Source organism: Salvia miltiorrhiza, chromosome 7 (assembly GCF_028751815.1).
Source record: "Salvia miltiorrhiza cultivar Shanhuang (shh) chromosome 7, IMPLAD_Smil_shh, whole genome shotgun sequence".
NCBI classification, from domain to species: domain Eukaryota; kingdom Viridiplantae; phylum Streptophyta; class Magnoliopsida; order Lamiales; family Lamiaceae; genus Salvia; species Salvia miltiorrhiza.
The window spans coordinates 56281401-56303665 of record NC_080393.1 but is presented as its reverse complement, the minus strand read 5'-3'; the positions used below and the strand labels follow the sequence as shown (position 1 = coordinate 56303665).

The following is a 22265-nucleotide window of genomic DNA, read 5'->3' as shown; positions in this document are numbered from 1 at the left end:
TCATATATAACGGTTAAAACAACCGTTATAAAAAGATGCTCATAGATAACGGTCGGCTTAACGGTTTTGTAGTACCGTTATGTATGTAACTAATAGATAACGCACAAACATAACGGTTTAACTCAAACCGATATCTAAGTGTATGGACAACACTACATAGATAACGGTTTTTTGTAAAAACCGTTATCTATTCCAAAAATGCGCTCATACATAACGGTTTTTAAAAAAAACCGTTATGTATGAAGTGTTATGTATGTGCATTTTTGTAGTAGTGTAGGGCGATCTCCCCACTAGTTTTAGCCCCCTCCCGGACGACTAAAACAGTAGATTACGGGTCATAATTGCCGTCCCCGGTCAATTTCTAACCTATAACTCCCAAGAGCACAAAAGATCAACAAGCCCTCACCCACCTCTCAACCTCCCGGTTTATTGAGATGATATGTATCAAACTCCTAATCTATTGTAATTATTCTCTCCCGATTCAAATCATAAATTAGAAATGCACAAAAGGTGGCCAACCAATCATACAAGAGATAAATCTAGGACTTGAAAAGATAACAATAAGCACAATCAAGATATATATTGAACAAAGAAATCAATCCATTACAAATCCATCTAATCTAATCCCTAAGATAAGAGATTTTAGCCAAGCATATTCATAATAAAAGCAAATCTCAAGTCATAAGAAAACATAAATAAAGATATAGAGAGATAGAGATTCATAGACAAATCCTATAATCTTGATCTTCAATCATGTAGTCTTGATGAGCTCCTTTCCAAGTCTTCCCCTTCTTTATTTGATTTTGGTGTTGTTTTTGTGTGTGGAAGAGAGAAAAAATGGTAGAGAATGGAGGCTAGGGTTTGGGATTGGAGAGTTGGGGAAGATGAAGTGGGTGTGTGTGGTGAATGAATGGGGAAAGGAAGAGAAAAATGGAGTTTTGAGGCTAAAATCGCGTTTGGGGTCCATTTGGGGGAGCCCCGCCCTTTTCCCGCGGTCACGGCCCGCGTCCGCGGCCTTCAAACGTGGGGGATGCTCAGGGGACCCGCGGTCCCGCCCCGCGGCCGCGGTTGGTGACCGCGGGTGTCTCCTGAGTCGGGAACAGCTGACCCGCGGTCTTACCCCGCGGCCGCGGGTGGTGACCGCGGGGTACTGGGCGTTTTGCACAGTCCGCTCGTTTTGCTCCATTCTCCCTCGTCCGGACTCGGATTTGGTCGCCGTTTGCGCTCACGGATTCCTCTCGAGACGTACTTCGATCTCATGTCTTCAAAATCCTCCAATTAATTCTTGATTTTCCCTGAAATCACTCCAAAACTACACCAAGGAATTAAAACTCAACAAAACTCAAAATTGGGATACAAACACATATTAGCAATCAATTCATGGGGAAAAATGACAACAATTCATGCGATATTGAGGTACGAAAACCATGTTTGTCAACCCCCCCAAACTTAAAGCGTTGTTTGTCCCCAAACAACAAAGAGAAGAGAAATAAAAGATAACAAACATGTGAGAATGAATTGGTGTCATTTCAAGGGCTTCAATTTTTTCAAAATATTTCACTAGTGTATCACAAGTAGATATGCATTTCAAGAAGTCACAAGTGATAGTAAGTTCAACATTATAGCCTCCAAGCTTGAATCCTCACAAGGTGAATGTTTCAATGATGCACTCGACTCTCAAGTGTTTAGAATGGACGTGTTTACACTCAATTCGAAACAATGCATGCAATCTACCATAGGCTTGCCATTTGTCCTAACTCTCTATGCTTCAATGTGTTATAAATAGAGATCAAAAAGGGCTTTCATTGGGTTGTAATGAGGGCTCTTTGGTAAGGTGAGTAGTTTTTTAGGCAAAGTGACTCATCCCACAATCCATCAATCACAATGAACAAATCAACTTCACCATTTCTCTTATCAATCAAAAACCAAAATCCCTACATTTCATCTTTTCATCCTTAGTGATATCTATCATGGCTATGATTCAAAAGGCAAATCACTCCCCTTTATGCTCTTTTATTCACATTCATTTTCATTTCTTTTTCTTTTTGAGCTCATAGGGGATTAGTGATTTTCACACAATCAAAGCTTGATAAGCAATTTCAATCATTTCCCAAACTTTTTTCTTCATCAAAGCAACCACTAACACTCTAAGTTCTACCCCTTTATCATTGGTTCATTCAAAGAAAGGCTACAAGGCACAAAAGGGGTAAACTAGGATCATATGAGAATTTGGCACAATTGGGGTCAAGTGGCTAACAAAGATGGCCTTAAATCACTTCAATATTAACAACACATCTACTTTTATTTTCAAGAGAGGACTCATGGCAAGTTCTAGAGACCAACATACATGCTCAATCGATTTACACTCAAGAACAAAATGAGATTGTGATAATATGACAATCAATGGCTCAAATCTTACAAGCTCATTATCAAGTTCTTGGAGGCAAAACATTTAACTCACTTGTCACAAGTTCAAACTTTTCATGCATAATCCACAAGTGATACACACAATTTCTTTTCAAAAGCAACATTCATATCATAAGCCCAACACACATTTCATCCAACTCATGTTTTTCAACAATCAAGCTCAAAAACAAAAGACAAGGAAAAGCTCAAAAACAGAGACAAAATCTCATTATTCGAAAACTAAACTAACTAAATAAATAAACAACGGATAAACGAGATAAGTAACCCATCTTCACCCTCCCCCCAAACTTATTTCACACAAAGGAGAAATAAGTTTGGATGAAGGAGAAAATGGTTACTTGTCTCGTACTCACAAACGAGGTGGAGGCTTAGGTGGTGGCCATTTCTCATCAAATTTGCATGCTCCATCCACCGCGACCCAAAAATATGGTGGCTTTGCAATTCTTGAGACATCCCGGGCGTCATGGTAATCTCGTTCACCATCTAGAGTACCACCACACTCAAACAATTCCTTATTAGACAAATCAAAGTGAAAATCAAAAGATGAAGATAAATAAAAGTGAAAGAAGCAAGCCTTCATAGAATCGCCTGTGGCGAGGTAAGGATCGACAAAATTTTTGACTTTGCTTTCTTTAAAGCTTGTGAAATCTTCATCTTTTTGAAATTGTAGAGGTTGTGTCGGAAAAGTTGGGCTCTCGACTTCAAGGGGTTTGGAGAATTGATCCTCATCTTCTTCATACTCTTCTTCAACTTCTTGAGGCTCTTCACTTAGCATTGGCATTGGTTCCTCATACAAGGTTCCATTTTGAAGGCTAATGGCCATGCACAAATCATCAATTCGCTTTTGATTTTCCATAGTGGTAGCCAAAGACCTTCTTTGCTCTTCTAGAATAACCTCCGATTTTGCTAGACTTTTTTCTATCCAAGCTTGTGTAGCTATGAAGCATTGAAGGAGATCGTCTTTTGAATTTGATTTCTCCTCTTGATAGTATCGATTTCCCCCTTGGAAGCCTTCTTGAGTGGAATAAGAAATTTCATAATTCCAACTATTGAAATGGTCCTCATACTCCAATGGTGATTGCCACTCCATGGCATTGCACCCCACGTCATAAAAGTCACCATAGGAAGGTGTTGGTTGGAAGGCTTTTTGGATCATTGGTTGCCTACAATTTCTTTTGGCTTCCAAAACACGCAACTTAAGTTGCATCAACGCCAATTGTAGTTGGAGTTGCTCAACCAACTCATTCCTTCCATCATCCATTTTTGGTGCCGCTTTTACGGTTGTGGAGCAATTTTCTCTAACAAAAATAAATAAACATATAAATAAACAAACATAAAAACAATATCTAAATTAGATAAAAACAACTTTTCACAATATCAAAAGTAAAAACTCAACCAATCCCCGGCAACGGCGCCAAAAACTTGTTCGCTATTATTTTCACCACGCCGCAAGTATACGGTGTAGTTGCAACATAGGGAAGCAAGGTCGTATTCCACAAGGATTGGTGAATTCAAACTTCTAAATATTATTAATAAGTTGTTTTCAATCTATTTAGACAAACTAAAGATGAAGAGATATTGAGAACTAAAACAAAGCTAAATAAAGCAAGTAAATAAAATAACAACAAGATAAACTTAGTTAATAAATTGGGGAATGACTCGAATGAAAGTTATCCTAGGGACTAGATTTCGATGGATCGTAATGAACTTCAATCTAAATCAATATAAATCTTGATATGGCCTACTTATCTAGGGCGATCTCCCCACTAGTTTTAGCCCCCTCCCGGACGACTAAAACAGTAGATTACGGGTCATAATTGCCGTCCCCGGTCAATTTCTAACCTATAACTCCCAAGAGCACAAAAGATCAACAAGCCCTCACCCACCTCTCAACCTCCCGGTTTATTGAGATGATATGTATCAAACTCCTAATCTATTGTAATTATTCTCTCCCGATTCAAATCATAAATTAGAAATGCACAAAAGGTGGCCAACCAATCATACAAGAGATAAATCTAGAACTTGAAAAGATAACAATAAGCACAATCAAGATATATATTGAACAAAGAAATCAATCCATTACAAATCCATCTAATCTAATCCCTAAGATAAGAGATTTTAGCCAAGCATATTCATAATAAAAGCAAATCTCAAGTCATAAGAAAACATAAATAAAGATATAGAGAGATAGAGATTCATAGACAAATCCTATAATCTTGATCTTCAATCATGTAGTCTTGATGAGCTCCTTTCCAAGTCTTCCCCTTCTTTATTTGATTTTGGTGTTGTTTTTGTGTGTGGAAGAGAGAAAAAATGGTAGAGAATGGAGGCTAGGGTTTGGGATTGGAGAGTTGGGGAAGATGAAGTGGGTGTGTGTGGTGAATGAATGGGGAAAGGAAGAGAAAAATGGAGTTTTGAGGCTAAAATCGCGTTTGGGGTCCATTTGGGGGAGCCCCGCCCTTTTCCCGCGGTCACGGCCCGCGTCCGCGGCCTTCAAACGTGGGGGATGCTCAGGGGACCCGCGGTCCCGCCCCGCGGCCGCGGTTGGTGACCGCGGGTGTCTCCTGAGTCGGGAACAGCTAACCCGCGGTCTTACCCCGCGGCCGCGGGTGGTGACCGCGGGGTACTGGGCGTTTTGCACAGTCCGCTCGTTTTGCTCCGTTCTCCCTCGTCCGGACTCGGATTTGGTCGCCGTTTGCGCTCACGGATTCCTCTCGAGACGTACTTCGATCTCATGTCTTCAAAATCCTCCAATTAATTCTTGATTTTCCCTGAAATCACTCCAAAACTACACCAAGGAATTAAAACTCAACAAAACTCAAAATTGGGATACAAACACATATTAGCAATCAATTCATGGGGGAAAATGACAACAATTCATGCGATATTGAGGTACGAAAACCATGTTTGTCAGGGTTTCGCCACCTCCTCCCTTGACCATTCTGTTCCACGGTGATGAGCGACCTCTGGGAGGGCTACCTGAGTGGGGGAGGCGTTGTCCGTGGTTGGTGAGATTGAAGCTGTGTGCGCTTCGCCGGAAGCCCTAGATCCGCCGAAATCAAGGTTTTGCGGGCGGCGGAGAGGCAAAGGTGTAATGACCCGACTTTTTATTAAGGATTATATACTTTTAAATTACTGATTTAAGGATTGATTATGGTAATTAGGGATCAGCATCCATTAATAAAATACGAACTTATATGAATTTGATAATTTATATATGTGATGATTTATTTTTTTTTATTTTCAATAGATGATGCACTCAAAATATATTTTGAGTCCATTAATTTATTGTGGAGAATTTAACACTGAAGTGTTAAATATGAATCTTTTATCGATTGTTTACTTAAGCCCATGAGTAATTTAATTTATGTTAGAGGCAAGCTCAAGTGAATTTTATGCTTCAATGAGAATTAGGCTTATATATCTTAATGTGTTTATATGAGATTAAGCACATATGGTTCTCATTCATCCACATCCCTCTCATTCTTCTATTAAACCAATCACCAATACGTTCACAATTTTCTTCACCTACTACTTCACAATTTTCTTCACCAATACGTTCACAATTTTCTTCACCAATACGTTCACAATTTTCTTCACCTACTACTTCACAATTTTCTTCACCTCTAAAGTCAATCTCCAAATAGAATTTTGCTTCTTTAAAACCTATTCCACTATCTCAACTCACCCATTCCCACCTCTGCAGCAAGTTTTATAAAGTAATAGAGTGAAGATTATTCATCTCATTCAATTCTTCTTCACAATTGGCTTCTAATCTATGCCATATATAAAATCTGCAGAGACTAATACCATACACCTATTCAAGGTATTCCCGTTTCTATTATATTATGTGAAATTTCTGGGGTATAGATGGGAGTGTGGTGAATATTTGTACAAAGTTTCATGTTATTTGAACTTCGTTTACTACCCTTTTAAAATTTGAGAAGTCTACTGCCCGTATCTGTTGAAACTGTCGTGAGGCAGATGATTAAGTTAACTATTTCAGTAACCATATGTTGATATTTAGCTCTCAAATTTTTATGGTATAAATTTATATGCGTTATCTATCTGCATATAAAATTTGGGGTCATTCCGGAAACGTTTGCTATTTTTCAAAGATCTGGACTTTCAGTTGGCAGAAACTGCCGAATCTGGTAGGCGATGGGAAAATCGCTATATCTCTTAAACTACTTGGAGTTTTTCAACACACTTTTTTTTCAATTAAACTAGACTCAAAGAGGTTTCTATTGAAATAAAATTCGACTCCATACGAGTTCGGAGTAAAAGCAGTTTATTAGTTGAAGTTGAATCTATACAGTTTTGTTGAGATGGAAATGATTCAAAATAATTCCTATTAAGGATTTTAAAGTTTTATTGTTGATAAAATATCACTTTTAGTTTATAAATGAGCTATTGATGTGTATGTATATATATTGGAGATTGGCATTATTAAATGGGGAAAAGGAAAACGTTTTATGTTTATAGAATTATTCTTTATTTATAATAGATAAATAAATGAATAAAATGGAATTTCCTACATCCTCAAAGGTACATGAAGTATTTTGATAAAGGAAGAACGATTGTATATGAGTTAGATATAGTCGTTTAAGGAAATATGGGTAGTTAGAGAAATGAGTGAATAAGTGATTCACTGCATTTGTTGTTATCTTTTCTATTATTCACTCGAACACATGTTTTCGTGTTATCAAAGGTTCAAATAAACAAAAGCGTCTGAGTAACCTATCGCGCTAAGGAAAGAGAATCGTTGTCTTAAGTAGCAAAACACTGCAATCAGGTGGGCATTACTTTTACTATACGTATATAGAGATCCCCTGCGTGTCGTAGGCCTCTTATACGAATGAATGCATGAGATGATTTAACTGTTAATTTCAGTTTTATATATCTATCAAACGAATTTAATGTTACATTTAAACAAGATATTTCATTACAAAATCATTGAACTGAAAATTATTTCAATTGTTGTCTTGCCATAAATGTTTAAATTTTAGTATGATATCTATCTGCTTTGGCTTTGCCAATGATGCAATCGAATTCGGGTCCTGAGCAGTTGATAGCTATCCTGCCAGGACTAGTGTACACCAGTGACCGTGAGTCATCTAGCGGGTTGGCCGGTCAAGTGACCGTGAGAGGTGGCCACCTCTCCGGCACACAGTTCTAGATATGATAGATTACAAGAGAACTTAGTCTGCAGACGAACTTTAAGAATCACAAATGAACTTAGTAAGCTTGGGCCTTTTTAGCGAAAAACTCCCTTGCTGTACTGTTTATGATGGCATGACAATTTACAGTTTTGAAGCATGTATTTTTATACCTAGGCATACGTGCCCACTGAGTGCTTTTGTACTCAGCCCTGCATATGTTTTCTAAATGTGCAGGTTGAGCTGATGTGATGATGGTGCTGCAATGAGCGGAGTCTCCAAGGTTGTTAATAAATAGTTAACCTGTCTAGAATATGTCTTCATACATATGTCTAGCTACTTTCCGCTGCAAGATGTTGTTGATGTTATAGTATGTTATGTCATACTTTGAGTCTTAAGAGAATGGTTTCATATGATGTATAACTTGATTAATGATATTAATTAAGTTTTATGCTGTCTTTCATAGACTATTTTCAATTGAGTATTCATGAATAAAAATGACGAGTTTTATTAAGATGAGTAAGTTTTACGGCTATAAATGACGCCCCTTTTCTTCCCCTTCTTCTTTAACCCCATCCCTAGTCGTAGATCACTCGGCTTAACTATCCTTAGTTAGGGCGGGCTGTGACAAAGTGGTATCAGAGCGAAGGAAAGCTCTGAATTAGAAGTCTTGAGTTTAGTCTAGAATGAGTCGCTAGACTAATAGTTATTAACAACCGTGAGCTCAGCGCACCATCACACCAGGCTCAACGAGGTATGTAAAATTTCAAAGTTTATTTGACGTTAAATTTTGAAGAGCATGATGTTGAGGTTATATGATGAGTTATGATGTTACACTTTAAAGGTGCATAGTTTGAGTTTGAGGATGACAACATGATTAATAATGAGTTATTATGTTGTAAGAGCATATGTTGATGTTACATGATGAATCATGAGAGCGTTTATATCATATGATGTTATATGATTGAGGATGCATAATTATGAGTTATGATGTGATGTATTTGAGATGTTTTATGATGAGAATTGTTTGAGCAGTTGTGATAAGTCACGATGATTTAGATGAAGGAATCTAATGTCATTGTTAAGAGAGATTTTTTTTTTTTTTTACTAAGTAGAAGGATGAAATGAGAACTTAGAGCTAAAGCTTGAGAGAATTAGCAATTGCTTTAAGTACTTGTTGGTTTGAGTTATGAGTTTGAGTTATGAGCTTGAGTATAATAGCATGATTAATGATGAGTTATTAGCATGCTGCAATGAGATATTGTACGATATGTTGAGTTATTTTGTGACGCGAGTTTTGCTCACGCAACCTTAATGGTACTTGAGGAGGTATCATGAGCCATAGTCTTTGGAGATGGCTTTGAGAGAGAATTGTTGAGTTGTCTTACTGAGTCACGATGATTTAGATTAAGGGATCTAATATCATTGTTTAGAGAGATTCCCTACTAAGTAAAGACGGGACGAGATGAGAATTTAGATGTTTTGAGCTTGAGTTTTAAGATAACAGTACTACTTAATAGGAGTTTTGCTAAGTTATGTTTTGTTTATTTTTGTTGCTGGAGCCAAGTAGAGTTAGTTCCTAGAGTCACCTTTAAGTTCTCCTTATAGGTTGGCCAGGACTGTTGGCACTGCACGAAAGTGGACTGTTGTGAGATCGAACTCAGGAAAGATCGGATACGAGGACGAGGCGTACAGTATGTGGTACAGAGATACCCTAGCAGATTTTCAAACACATGTTCATAGACTATGAAAGGATGAAAGCCTTATGGTTGTTAATAGACTGGATGGCATCGTGCACCTAGTCCCCGTGCTACCAATCGAGTGGTAGGATTGAGCAAGGAAGAAAGCCACTCAATATGATGGGACATGTCGTCTTGAGCATTGGACCCACAGGAGATGGGATTTGTTACAGATACCCAGATTTTCTATGCGGATCTACTGACCGGATGCTTGTTTTCTACCAGGGACTCTAGAAGAGTGTAGTAGATATCGAGTCGATCCTTGAGTATCAGTTACCAAAGATGATAAAATGATAAACGATAATGAGGATGAGAAGTAGCCGAGGAGGGCTAGAGTTGATGAGGATGAGAAGAGAATCCGATGTAGGCTAGAACTAAGGATGATCTTGAGAGTATGTGCAGTACACCTTTGTTTTTGATTAGTTTCAATTACATTGCGATGTATATAACTTACTTAGGAGATACTGATACTTGAGCTTTTGACATGCTGATAGATAAGCATGCGAATATAGTACCCTACTGATGTTAAATAGATGGATGTTCCTAGTGTGCTAAAGTAGCAACTAGATGAGTTAACTGGTAGCAATTACTGTAAGAGGTCCAGACCGAGACATAGTACTATTAATGGTGTCGGTTTAGAAGGGACATTACGATAGATACTATGGTTTTGTAGGGTTTATATAACTCCTTTATGTAAGTCCTCTAAAAAGAGGCATTCTACTGATGGATATATTAGGTTGTTAGCATTTCGTGAGTGCTTATTGCCTTACAGATGAATGTTAAGGTGACCGTGAGGGTTTCCTTAAAGTTGAGTTAGTAAATTGAACTTGAGTTTTGAGGATGCTTAGAGCGTTGGTCGAGTTGAGTTTTCCTTTTGTGATTTCAAAAATGCCTCAAAGATGTCATCAAGAGTGTGATGTGAAGGATAGGCGGGATAATTCTCCGCCACCACCACCGCAACATGAGAGGAGAGTCGAAAAATATTGAACTTTCGAAACAAGAGTCTAGAACATAGGACCCTGAGTTTAAGCTTTTAGCTTGCTGGTGTGAACTTAAGTTTTGTTATGTATAGTATGATGAGAATTTAGAAGACCCAGAATTACCAAGTTCGGGATGATGTTTCCCGTGTAACTGGGAAGTGATTATGTTGGACTTGGCCAGTCCACATGATCCAAATCTCAGTAGACGTCTTTTGGGTTTATAAACCCCTGTATTTCAACTTCAGTTTAAAAAAAAAAAAAAAAATCAGATGGGTTCTCACTCTAGGTCATTTTGTTCGACTTGGTAGTTACTCCTTTCTACCCTCTGGTTATTTATTTGAGTCTCTTGAACAAATTTTCTGCAGCACTTTATATCATTCGAGATTTGAGCCTTTGCAACTTTTGAGTTGTTCTAGTAGATTCTTTTGAGGTATACGACTAAGAAGTGTTAGTATATTGACTTAGTAAGTCACCCAAACTATAGCATGGTTAATTGACTTTCAGTTGTGTCTAAATTAGTTGAGATTAGTATTTCTCCTCTGATTATTATCGACCACTCCTTTTGTTAACAATTTATAGTACAAACCGTAAGGTTGAGAATAAGGACTTGAGTTATTTTGTCTATGCTGATTTCACGATGGAATCATGGAAAAAGTGTTACACATGTGATATGAGAAAAGGAATGTATTGATGATCGTTTTTTTTTTGTTAAAAATAGAATGTCTGGTAGATGAGAAGCTAGAAACGAGGTGGGGACAGAAATGAACCATCACGAAAGATGGATGAACTTTTTCTCGAGTAAAGATTGTTTTATCAATGAAACTAAGAATCCAGTTGAGGGTAAACTCTAGATTAAGACGATGAAGAGAATCTTTGATTTTCTTTGTACCGCACCAGAACGACTTCATATGTTGCATTCCAGTTGACTAGATCTACAGATTTTGGTGGGAGGCCAAAAGAAAAGCAATGACTCAAGAATGTTAGCAAACTTGTCTTAGTAAGACTATAAGACGGACACATATTACATATTTTTTTTATATCTGCGATAAGTGGAAAGAAACGAAAATGTTCAACCTCAAGCAAAACAAGATGTCTATGACCAAGTACGACCAGATTTGCTGCGACATATCCGTTATGCCCCACAATAGGTGGACATCGATGAATAGATGCTGAAGAAGTTTCGACCTGGCCTAAAGTATGAGATAAGAATGGCATTCGCCAACCACGGTGAGTTTACGTACTTTGAATTACTCAACAAAACTCTAGACGCCAAGGTAGTTATGCTCGGGGATCAACCGACACAAATTCAAACTGAACAAAGTGGTCAAGACATGAAAAAAAAAAAAAAAAAAAAAAAAAACTTTTCACCCGTAGAAGGGATAACGGTAGTAACGCGTAGTTATATGAACCTGTAATTGAATGTAAGATCACTTAAGGTGGTAGCGAATAACTTGATGTTATACCAATATGGAACGTAGATGTAACCCTAGGAATGGACTGGTTAGCTGAGAATTATATGCTACGATTTATGCATTAAATGAGAAATCTCCTTCAAACCTTCAAGAATAGACGCATTAAGTTTTCAAGAGATAAGTATAAGGAGAGAATATCAGTTATTTCATACATACAAGCCATGAAGGTGATAAATAAGAAACATTACCAAGTTTTCCTTGTATACCTAAACGGATGAGCTAGCACAGAAAGGACAGTTGAGGACGTAGAAGTTATACGTGAATTTCATTATGATTATCCGGAGAACTTACCAAGACTGCCACCCAATAGATAAGTAGAATTTACCATCGACCTAGTACCAGGATCGACACGTGTATCAAAAGCATCGAACAAGATTACTCCAAGGGAGTTGGAGAACCTAGAGATCCAATTGCAGAAAACGACTAGACCTAAGTTTAATCATGTCTAGTGCATTCCCATCAGGAGCGCATATTTTGTATGTTATGAAGAAGTATGGTACTTTAAAAAGGCGCACAGACAATAGAGCGTGGAACAAATTAATACTCAAGAATAAATATCCTTTAGTGAGGGTAGATGAATTGTTTGACCAACTCAAAGGTGCAAATGTGTTTTCCAAGATCGATTGAGGATCGGATGTCATCACCCAAGACAACTTTTAGAAGGGGTTATGACCACTACAAGTTTGTAGTTGTGCCATTCAGGCTAACAAATGCCCAGATATATTCATGGGCATCATTGATAGAGTATTCTACCTTCACCTGGATAAGTTCGTCTTAGTGACTCCAAGAATGAAGATGAACATAAGGAACATTTAGGGACCATGTACAAAAGTACTATTGGGTGAACGAATTTATGCCAAATCAGTAGGTGTGAGTTTTGCTCAAGAAAGTGGCATTTTCTGGAACATATTGAATGATTTGAGTTTATATATGTGTTTATATTTATTAAATATTGCACGTATAATTTACTTAGATTAATTTAAACACCAAGGTTCAGATTTGATGAAGGCCGTGAGTCATAAGGCCAGAGACGAGCGATGCTCGATTTTAATTGAGTTATTTTGAGCATGCCAATGTGTTTAGTTAAAAATATTTGTATTTAAATTTTTGGAATTTATTTCCATTAAATACAAATTTTCTAACTATTCGATGATTTATTAAGTTGAGATATGTGGAGTATGTGAAGTCATGTAAGTGAACTAGCAGTGCATATGAGTTAATGCTATGTTAGTAAGACTATATGAATTATTTGAGTATTTATGAGATGAGCATGATTAGTAAGTTATTGAGCTTTTTGAATTACATGAGAAATGCATATAAAATGGCTAAGTATGAGAAATTAGCATGGATTAGATTTATTAGTTTAAATGAGGTAAATAAATTAGAGAAGCATGTTAATTAATTATAGTTGGAATTTAGTATTTAATTACAAAGTCCGAGATTTAATCGAGAACTATGAGCATGATAAATTGTTAAGATATAAATTATTATTTGAGTTTGATATCGATTATGTGTCTAAATGGAGTGAGTGTGAGAGTTATGAATAACGCACATAAATGTTGGTATCTGACACTCGAACAATTGGTGTCGAGTATAAATGATAGTTTACTGATAAAGAGTTTTGATGATTTTGAATTGTAGTGCTAGAAATTCTAAAACCTGATAAGGAATTTGTAGTAGCTGATGAGACAAAGAGGATGGGTTGAACCCGAAAAAGATTATGATTTTGGTATTAACCATCACATGGACAAGACCAATGTAGTAGATGATACAGTGAGCCGGAAGGCCTCGTCTAAGATGTGATAAGATGATGATAGAAGTGATTAAACCACCCAGCTTGAGGAAAATTGTGGTAGGAGCACGAAGGAAGGATGAGAAGTTAAGAGTAAGAATAAGGATAAGAAGTTTCAAGAATTACCACGAGGAATCAAATAATGCTATCTTCTTTGAAGGGAAGATATGCATCTCCATGACAATGAACTTAAGAATAAGATAAAGCCACGACACCCTTATACTATCACCAGGAAGTACTAAGATGTATTAAGATCTAGAAAAAAATTCTAGTTAGGAGGAATGAAACGAGATGTAACCTCATTTGTTGAAATATGTCTTGCGTGCTAGCAAGTGAAGGTTTTATAACATATCATATTGTTACTTTGAGTATTTGAGCTCATAAAGTCTAGCTTAAAATCGTGTTTGAGACAAACCGAACCCTTAACGAACTAATGGATTTGTCGAGATTGATTTTTCGAATCCTTAAGACTTAAGCAAAGGTTGTCACGAAAGGGGGTAGTCAATGCCCACATGACTCGAGATTCCTTCAATGAATGAATAAAAGTTTATAACGGCATTTTAAGCTAACTGCTTACATGCTCGAAATGGTGGGTCTCCTTACAAACTGTTTAAGTTGCTTTAGGAATACTTTAGAGATATTAGTCGTTATAGTTCCGCTTAAATGACATAGAAATTACTAATAAGGTATGTTAAGGACGACTGAGCTAAACCGGGGTGAAAGCTGAGAACATGTTTTTGCCACTCATTGTGAGAGATATAATACCAGTTATCAATCGACTATCGATAGGTTGGCAAATGAGGCGTTACACGTGAGAAAATATAGATCACCACTTTGTTGGGATGAAATGACTAGATGATTGAAATCATCCGTCAAAATTTGATAGTGAATAAAATAGGGGCCATGATTGACAGAGTCATATGTTGACAAATGACAAATTGACCTATGATGTGAAAGTGGAGAGATAATTTCCATAAAAGTTTCTCCATCAAGAGAAATCATTGGACTCAATGTGAAGGGTAAACCTAAACCCCGTTTTATAGGCTCATACGAGATTGTAGAAAGGATAGGCCCAATAACTTACTGTTTGGCGTTAGCGCTAAGCTTTGAGAATGTGCGTAATGTATCCCATGTGTCGCAATTAGAGAAAAATGTTTACGATTCAAAACATATGATCCATAAGAACAACATTGTTATTAGTCAATATTTGAGTCACGAAGGAAGATCCAAATCTATCTTAGATCGGGAAGTTCAGGTACTAAGGACTAAGTCGATACCGATAGTAAGGGACCTATGAATATAACATGGTCAAGAATAGACTACGGTCTAACAAGAAAGTGAAGTACTCAGAGTTGTTTTCTGCGGTACAAATTTCGGGACGAAATTTCTTTTAAGGGGGATAGTATGTAATGACCCGACTTTTTATTAAGGATTATATACTTTTAAATTACTGATTTAAGGATTGATTATGGTAATTAGGGATCAGCATCCATTAATAAAATACGAACTTATATGAATTTGATAATTTATATATGTGATGATTTATTTTTTTTTATTTTCAATAGATGATGCACTCAAAATATATTTTGAGTCCATTAATTTATTGTGGAGAATTTAACACTGAAGTGTTAAATATGAATCTTTTATCGATTGTTTACTTAAGCCCATGAGTAATTTAATTTATGTTAGAGGCAAGCTCAAGTGAATTTTATGCTTCAATGAGAATTAGGCTTATATATCTTAATGTGTTTATATGAGATTAAGCACATATGGTTCTCATTCATCCACATCCCTCTCATTCTTCTATTAAACCAATCACCAATACGTTCACAATTTTCTTCACCTACTACTTCACAATTTTCTTCACCAATACGTTCACAATTTTCTTCACCAATACGTTCACAATTTTCTTCACCTACTACTTCACAATTTTCTTCACCTCTAAAGTCAATCTCCAAATAGAATTTTGCTTCTTTAAAACCTATTCCACTATCTCAACTCACCCATTCCCACCTCTGCAGCAAGTTTTATAAAGTAATAGAGTGAAGATTATTCATCTCATTCAATTCTTCTTCACAATTGGCTTCTAATCTATGCCATATATAAAATCTGCAGAGACTAATACCATACACCTATTCAAGGTATTCCCGTTTCTATTATATTATGTGAAATTTCTGGGGTATAGATGGGAGTGTGGTGAATATTTGTACAAAGTTTCATGTTATTTGAACTTCGTTTACTACCCTTTTAAAATTTGAGAAGTCTACTGCCCGTATCTGTTGAAACTGTCGTGAGGCAGATGATTAAGTTAACTATTTCAGTAACCATATGTTGATATTTAGCTCTCAAATTTTTATGGTATAAATTTATATGCGTTATCTATCTGCATATAAAATTTGGGGTCATTCCGGAAACGTTTGCTATTTTTCAAAGATCTGGACTTTCAGTTGGCAGAAACTGCCGAATCTGGTAGGCGATGGGAAAATCGCTATATCTCTTAAACTACTTGGAGTTTTTCAACACACTTTTTTTTCAATTAAACTAGACTCAAAGAGGTTTCTATTGAAATAAAATTCGACTCCATACGAGTTCGGAGTAAAAGCAGTTTATTAGTTGAAGTTGAATCTATACAGTTTTGTTGAGATGGAAATGATTCAAAATAATTCCTATTAAGGATTTTAAAGTTTTATTGTTGATAAAATATCACTTTTAGTTTATAAATGAGCTATTGATGTGTATGTATATATATTGGAGATTGGCATTATTAAATGGGGAAAAGGAAAACGTTTTATGTTTATAGAATTATTCTTTATTTATAATAGATAAATAAATGAATAAAATGGAATTTCCTACATCCTCAAAGGTACATGAAGTATTTTGATAAAGGAAGAACGATTGTATATGAGTTAGATATAGTCGTTTAAGGAAATATGGGTAGTTAGAGAAATGAGTGAATAAGTGATTCACTGCATTTGTTGTTATCTTTTCTATTATTCACTCGAACACATGTTTTCGTGTTATCAAAGGTTCAAATAAACAAAAGCGTCTGAGTAACCTATCGCGCTAAGGAAAGAGAATCGTTGTCTTAAGTAGCAAAACACTGCAATCAGGTGGGCATTACTTTTACTATACGTATATAGAGATCCCCTGCGTGTCGTAGGCCTCTTATACGAATGAATGCATGAGATGATTTAACTGTTAATTTCAGTTTTATATATCTATCAAACGAATTTAATGTTACATTTAAACAAGATATTTCATTACAAAATCATTGAACTGAAAATTATTTCAATTGTTGTCTTGCCATAAATGTTTAAATTTTAGTATGATATCTATCTGCTTTGGCTTTGCCAATGATGCAATCGAATTCGGGTCCTGAGCAGTTGATAGCTATCCTGCCAGGACTAGTGTACACCAGTGACCGTGAGTCATCTAGCGGGTTGGCCGGTCAAGTGACCGTGAGAGGTGGCCACCTCTCCGGCACACAGTTCTAGATATGATAGATTACAAGAGAACTTAGTCTGCAGACGAACTTTAAGAATCACAAATGAACTTAGTAAGCTTGGGCCTTTTTAGCGAAAAACTCCCTTGCTGTACTGTTTATGATGGCATGACAATTTACAGTTTTGAAGCATGTATTTTTATACCTAGGCATACGTGCCCACTGAGTGCTTTTGTACTCAGCCCTGCATATGTTTTCTAAATGTGCAGGTTGAGCTGATGTGATGATGGTGCTGCAATGAGCGGAGTCTCCAAGGTTGTTAATAAATAGTTAACCTGTCTAGAATATGTCTTCATACATATGTCTAGCTACTTTCCGCTGCAAGATGTTGTTGATGTTATAGTATGTTATGTCATACTTTGAGTCTTAAGAGAATGGTTTCATATGATGTATAACTTGATTAATGATATTAATTAAGTTTTATGCTGTCTTTCATAGACTATTTTCAATTGAGTATTCATGAATAAAAATGACGAGTTTTATTAAGATGAGTAAGTTTTACGGCTATAAATGACGCCCCTTTTCTTCCCCTTCTTCTTTAACCCCATCCCTAGTCGTAGATCACTCGGCTTAACTATCCTTAGTTAGGGCGGGCTGTGACAAAAGGTGAGGGCGGAGAGGTGAAGGTGAGGCGACATAGATCTAGCTCTGTTCGTGAGCTTCGCGCACCGCAGCCTCGGATCTCTCTCTCTCTCGAGCTCAAGGCACATGAAGTTGTGGTTTGATTTATGTATCTTTGATTATGGGGATGAAGATTTTATGTATCTTTGATTTTTGTGGAGGATGATGCCTTTATGTATCTTTGATTTTGGGGATGAAGCTTTGATTTAGAGTACATTTTTTTTTCTGTGATAATTTTCGTTCTGCATTTTAGGGTTTATAATTTGTTCAACATTTTAGGGATGAATTCTTGTTTGAGTTCGTTGAATCTGCATCAGTCGAGCTTCATTTAGGCATTTGTTTCAATAATTAAGCTATACTTACTTTTTGTTAAACATGTGGGGCCGTCTACTTTACAACACTAATTTAACACTCCTTAATCTCTGTGCCCAAAAGAAATGGAACAACATTATTGGGACGGAGGGAGTAACAATTATTGTCTTCACTATCCTACTTTATCACATTCTCTCTCCTACTTTATCACTTTATTACCTTATATCTCCTACTTTATCACATTCCCTCTCCTAATGTATCACTTTTATACTTTATTATTACATACACACTTAAAACACTAATCCACAACTCCTTAATTCTCGTGCCGAAACCAAACGTGTCAAAATTCGTGGATAAATATATGTTAGTAAGATAAATAATATATCAAATAATAGTTTAATGTTGTCCTCCAACGAAAATAAAATTAGTAAAATTAAATTACATAGTAAAAGTTATTATTGGATAAATATATAAAGGCAAAAAATTCAGTGAGATTGAGTGGATGGGTTAGACGGGTTGGGCCAGGGCTGAGGCACAGGTTGGACACGGGTCGCGGGTCTCAGGCCGGTTGAAAAATACGAATAATTCAAAGTAATTATTGTTGTGATGAAAAGTAAAAATTGAAGTAGAGAGTTGAAATGAGTGAATGAATATGGAAGTTTTTGAGATCTTGTATCTATAGAGGTCTGTAGGAAATTTGAAATTTTCAAGTTTTAATGAAATTTAACACTATAAATTTATAAACAACTAAATTAAATAAACGAAGTATATATATATATATATATATATATATATTATGAAATTTATAACCCACTAAATTTATTCCAAAGTCTGCTAAACAATAACAAGAAGAATTCCCTCCAAAAAAAAAAAAAAAAACATGAAGAATTTATCAAACAACAAATTCTTGTTATGAACAAGTTCTCTAACACTATATATAATATATGGATCTCTAATGATGTCCCAAGTAAAATATGAAACAACTCTATTGTCCGAGTCTCCGAGACCTAATTAAACAAAGCTTCAAGTTAAACACAATAAATATTCTAACAAATTCGCATTTTCTGGGAAAATATGCGCGTTCGAGAGAGATAAACAAAAACACGAGCAAAATATACGTACTGTTGTTGGAGGGGCTCTCGGTCGTCGGAGGATTCCGGCTTAGGATGGCAGAGATGCGTTCTTAGGCAGTCTTAAAATTGTTGAGATGCCTCTTCGGCAGTCTTCTTGCTCAATATTTTTGTACTTCTATTTTATGTTCTCATTGGTGGTATTTATATAGATAATATTTACAATAATATTTACAATAGATGATAGATAGGATTTGAGTTGGAGATACAATTAGAACTTTAGATGATAGATAGGATTTGAGTTGAAGTAGAATTAGAACTTTATTTAATTAATATTTATATTTAGAGTTTAGTTAGGACATAACGTATGATAATATTTATTCTTTTATTAGGATAGAGATTTTGATATATATAAATATATACGAATAGGGTTGCGCTAAACTAAAACTCAAGCTTAGGTATTAAAATAAGAACAATTCTAGGCCATTAGATTTTGAATTTTGGACGGACAGATCTTGTTAAAATCATATCATCTAATTAACGCCAGATTAGCTTATAGGGTACATAAGTAATTTCAGAATTTTAATAATGATATCTATACTTCTATATCTATACTATTAGAAGAAGAGTGAATGGCAATCTAAGGGACAACTTGTGAATTGCCTATTTTACCCCTAAAATATAAAATTGTTAGTATAGATTAATAATTAAATAATTATCACCCTCACGATTTTTCAATTAATTTTGACTTCTTTCTTAAAAAAAAAAAAAAAAAAAGAGAGAATGACATTGAGCGAATTAAGGGATATAATATAATTATCTTATCACCCTCACGATTTTTCAATTGATTTTGACTTCTTTCTTTTTTTTCTTTTTTAAAGAGAATGACATTGAGTAAATTAAGGAAGATAATAGAATTATCTATGGAAGAAGTTCACTCTAATTCCGTATATATAAATCTTTACCTTGGTTCTCAAAAAAAAAAAAAAAAAAATCTTTACCTTATGTACTAACTAAACTAAACTAAACTCTAAATATAAATATAAATTAATTAAAGTTATAATTCTTCTCCAACTCAATCCATTATCTCCGAATCAAGTTTATGATCCTCACTCTCATCGCCAAACCCTAACCCATAGTTTCTCTTACATTGATTTTCCAAAGCCGATCGTCCATCGCACTAATCTAATCAAACCGCGCTGCGCCGTCCGATACAATCTACACCAGCGCTGTGCTTTTCCGCCGCCGCTCTTAGTCTTTTTCCGGTTGCCGCCTCCCCTCTTCGAAGGCCGTTTGAGGTTAGTTTTGATTCTCACTTCGTCTGGTATATGAATTGGACGTGTTTATATTTATTTTGATTAGAATTATCGTTCTCATTATGTCGTGTGTCTTCAGCATCGAGCATATATTCACTTTTTAGAATGCAGTTCTTGGAGCCCAATCCTTTCCCGTTGTTAAGATGATTAATGATGCATGGTATTCTTCGAATTAACAATGGAAATTTACTGTCATTAAAGCTGCATTTACGTCATGTTAATTGTTATCCTATAAAAATCGATGAGAACTTGAACATATACACAAATATGATTAGAGAATGGACTTTTTCCTTTTCTGTTTGAGAAGGATATAAGGAGCTCGAAATTACTACTCCAAGAGACTTTTCTTCTTTTACTTTAATTTCTCCATCACTTTAATTCAAAAATTACTAATTACATATACAGCAATTCTAATTTTTTTTTTTGGGTGGCGGAAAACTTTTCTTCTTTCTACTCCCTTGAGGTCACAAACGATTAGCATCATTTATAATTTAATTAGTAGAATTTTAATGGTCTCAGTGATGAGTTTGGCCGGAATAGTTTGCGGGCCAGTTATCATAATATATTTTTCTTTCTTAAATAAGTGAAAATAATCCATAAAATTTAAACTACAATTTTGTTATCTATAGAAGGGAGATTTAGTAGATAGGTTGTTCATCACACAGGAAAAATTCTATAGCTTATTATTGTTGTTTCCTTTCTCGATGGCTAAGGCTACCACCGCAAATCACTTGACACTTACGTACATTGCTCATATTCGGGTTTTAATGCTTGCTGTTTAATTTGTCGAAACTTCAGTTGCTTCATACCGGGCACTATGTCATGGTTCACTACATTATTTTGGCCTTTCTTGGTTGAGAATGTGTTCTGTTGCAGGTGTAATTAAACAAGATATTCTGTTTTTTTATATATGTATGAGAATATGGTTGTGTTGTTTATCTCTTTTGCTGAAGCATCCCGCTTGGTTCTCATGAGATCGTTAGTTGCTCTATATTTGTTGTTGAATCTGCCTATGGTGTCATGTTTTGAATTTGAATAGTCGACTTAGAACTTTTTCTTTTGGCCTTTTACTTGCTTAGGTTGGATCTAGGCAATACATCGTCTTCCCTGGACGTTTTATCTACACACAGAGGCTTAAAGGCGCAAGTGTAAACGACAAGGTAAGTCTTACCTCCTTTGGCATCTCCAATGCTTAGTCCTATAATGCAATAGCTTTAAATTATTTATTGTTGTCGCATTACTGAATAAATATTTATTTGCAGGATTTTGAAATTTATATACTAATTATGAGCATGGAAGTTACATTGCACAAAACAAGCTCATCTTCAGGTATATATATATATATATATTGGGTCCAATTCAACGAAAAAGGGTCCCTTAGATAGAGAATAGAGAAGGAATCCATGCCTTTCATTTCGTCTAATCCAATAGTTCTGATTTAAGAACCGATCTCAATTGTATTATTTCGCAGAGTCTCTATTTATTTGCTTTAGGAGAGTTGAGGATACAAATGTCAATTTCATTGATTCATAATTTTGGCAAATTCATCAAATCCCGGAAATCTCTCACCTATTTTCTACATAATGATCATCATCTATTTCGAACCTATTTTTGTTACATTCCCGTTCATTGAAAACATTCGTTTTTTTTTTTTTTTACCATAAACGATGAGGTTTATGTTGAATTTATATACAAAAAATCAGATATTTTTTCAAATATAAAATAATTGTAAATTGTATTGTAATGTGTTGAAATATTGAATTGAGGTTATGTACGACTGAATTGAGATTTGATAATTCTTCGATGTTAAAAGGGAGCAGGATCTTGATAACGTTATTATTATACCTGGTAAATTTAAGTAAATTTTTATATTTC

General features: G+C 35.6%; 3 long non-coding RNA genes across 5 annotated transcripts; all 3 read left to right on the top strand.

The window, feature by feature from the left end:
- The first annotated feature begins 5641 nt into the window (after nt 1-5641).
- LOC130995014 (uncharacterized) lies at nt 5642-8049 on the top strand. Of its 2 annotated transcripts, XR_009091997.1 has the most exons (3): nt 5646-6253; nt 7139-7222; nt 7824-8049. It is a non-coding gene; the product is annotated as an uncharacterized LOC130995014 (long non-coding RNA). The 2 variants fall into 2 exon arrangements; XR_009091996.1 differs by having other exon boundaries at nt 5642-6253; nt 7139-8049.
- A 5967-nt stretch (nt 8050-14016) lies between these two features.
- On the top strand, nt 14017-17557 carry LOC130995015 (uncharacterized). Of its 2 annotated transcripts, XR_009091999.1 has the most exons (3): nt 14017-15710; nt 16596-16679; nt 17281-17557. It is a non-coding gene; the product is annotated as an uncharacterized LOC130995015 (long non-coding RNA). The 2 variants fall into 2 exon arrangements; XR_009091998.1 differs by having other exon boundaries at nt 16596-17557.
- Nucleotides 17558-20094: 2537 nt separating this feature from the next.
- On the top strand, nt 20095-21739 carry LOC130995028 (uncharacterized). The gene is made up of 3 exons (XR_009092012.1): nt 20095-20372; nt 21470-21550; nt 21653-21739. It is a non-coding gene; the product is annotated as an uncharacterized LOC130995028 (long non-coding RNA).
- The last annotated feature ends 526 nt before the right edge of the window (nt 21740-22265 follow it).